We start from the raw sequence: 2,673 nt of genomic DNA on the forward strand, positions 1-2,673 counted from the left end.
CAGTCGGGCTACCAAAATGTATCACCGCCCTGCCCGACGGGCTATCTTGAACAGTGATATAAAATTCCTTCCTTGTTTTGCGTTGTTCAGTAGCTTGTAGGGGTAAAATGGATCGTAGTTGATCGTTTGCACGTGTTTCTAAGTCTTGCCGATTTAAACATTCCGTGTTTTAAACCATTCACGTGCATTCGGAACTGCGCGCACTCATTCAAAGCGCGCACAGAGAGCCGCGTTTCAGACAATGCGCGTACACAGAATTGATTCCTCTTTCGCGTATCCTTGCATCTGAATGAACACATACACACACAATTATCTCAAAATAACTTTCTGGGCAAGTATTCTCGTAAACACAGTCGGTTATGTCTTAAGTGAACGTAAACAGTGGAGAAAGAAATCTCAAGTGCATCATTATATTGGATCCGTGCATTCGGTCTTAAAGGGGCAGCAGCCTATAAATACCTGCTGTTCCATAAGCGCCACCTGCTGTCAGAGAGTGACATTTGCGTCTCATTCACAAAGCTAAAATCAGACCATTCTGTTTTTGCTTCAAATTTCGAAATTACGCAATCTAATTGCAATCTAAATAACATGTATTTAGCATCGTTGTTTGGATCGTGATTAAAATTCAGTGGTTGCCTCTGATTTTAAATGGAAAAAGCACAGCCAAAGCATTCATTTGTTTATATGAAGAGATTTATTTTATTTGTATTTAATTATTTTATTTGGGATTTGTTTAAAATTTTGAAAAAAAATTGTTTTTAAATTTGTTTAAAAATGTTAAAAATGTATTTTAAAAAGTTAGTTTTATTATTTGACATTTCAATTTCACAAAGAAATGTGCAGCATTTTGTTGGAGAAATAATAAAAGGACACCTTTTCATTTATAATTTGTCTTAAATCTCATTTTGTTAAAAAGAAAAATTGTGAGAAAATTGGATTGTGAAATCAGTATCGTGAATCGCATCGCATCGTGAGTTGAGTGAATCGTTACATCCCTATATGCTACTAGTTTTTGCTGTGGTATCAAAGAAGTATTCTGTTATTTAAATGATAAAGCACCATATTTTTTTTTGTTCATCTGCAAAATGACCCAATCTGTTACTCAAAATCTGATATGATATTGAAATATGGTCCGAGCCGTGGGTTTTGTGATCCATTGCACCCCTCCTGACATCTCTTGACTTGTTATTTGAAGAAAAAAAGCTATCACTGAAGATTTTAATCATGCTAATTTGTCCGCAGTGAAATTCAGCCGATGTCTTTTTTTTTTTTTTATTCGGGCTACTTAAATTCATTTTGGGCTACCAAAATCTGAAGAATGTCTACCAGCGATTTTGAAAATTTGCGAGCCCTGTATTATAGGTTCTTCAGAGCAGCATATTGTTTTCTGAGTGCATAAATGGTTTTCTGAAGATAGAGATTAAACAGTTATTTTGAAGGATTATATTTGGTTCTTAAAAGAACATTTACATGCAGCACTGGAAATTCTTTAGATATGAGGAAAAAATGTTGAAACCCTTTGTTACCTACAAAAACACCATACACATACCATGAAACATGCCTTTCAGAGAGTTTATACCAGACTACTTTGGACAAGTACCCTTTATTCCCAATACTAAAAGTTAAAGGCTTTTTTCCCAATTAGCTTTATTGCTTCAAAAACATGCATGCTCATATCGCGTTTTCATTGCATGAAGCATGCAATCATTGCTTAAACTCTGAATGTTCTGCATGACCTTGACTTTAAGTAGTACTCGCGCTGGATATGAGGCGTGCAAAGTGAGCAGAGCGACACAATGTGTTGCACAAATAAAGCCCTGCCTCAGAAATGCGCTGAACCATAAATCGAAACAAAGGGTACCGATGCCATTGTTATGAGTACAAACAGTCCAGTGGACACTAATTCATATGAACCGTCCGCATTTTCACCGCACCGGTCAATATTTAACTTGCCTTCTACGCCAAAAAGCTCTCATTAAACAAGTGCGTGACAGTGACAAAAGGCTGTGTTGATGTGCACGACACATCCACTTCATCTTCTATTTCTATTGCTTTTATGACAGCTGTAATTTATACAGACAGTTTATTTAATCACGAGCCCGTGTTCTCTCTTGCACAGCTTATCAATCATCTCCGGTGAGCAGATCTCTTTTTACAAGTTGGTCTGAATTTCTAATAATTCTCAAAAGGTCAAATTAGTTTATAGGTATACGGTTTCAAACGCTTCCATAACTACGAATAATTCAGCGTGCGAATTTTCACTGGAGAGTGAATCGTGTTCGCTGAGCGAGTAACCATAGCAACAGTGCGCCGCTCGAGCCCATGGAAATAAATTCTGCATAAGGAGACAGCCTAAATCGAATAAAATAGTTAATTATAAAATAATATAAATAATATAAAACTAATTTTAAATATTTAAAAAAACTATATTATAAGTAATACTAAAATAACACTGCAGTTCAGTAGTTTCACCTCAACTACTGTCATTACAAATCAACAGTTTGCTACGCATACTAGTTAAAACGGTCAACATGTTTACCTGAATAACAACCCATCTGTTCTCTTTAAAAGGAAACAGAAAACACAGTCGGCTTACAGCAAACAATTACACCGAGACATCTCTACAGGGCTCTACAGTGCGACCATTTCAGTTGCATTTGCGACTGAAAACTA

This window comes from Sinocyclocheilus rhinocerous, unplaced genomic scaffold (genome assembly GCF_001515625.1).
Source record: "Sinocyclocheilus rhinocerous isolate Xijiao unplaced genomic scaffold, SAMN03320098_v1.1 scaffold960, whole genome shotgun sequence".
NCBI lineage: Eukaryota > Metazoa > Chordata > Actinopteri > Cypriniformes > Cyprinidae > Sinocyclocheilus > Sinocyclocheilus rhinocerous.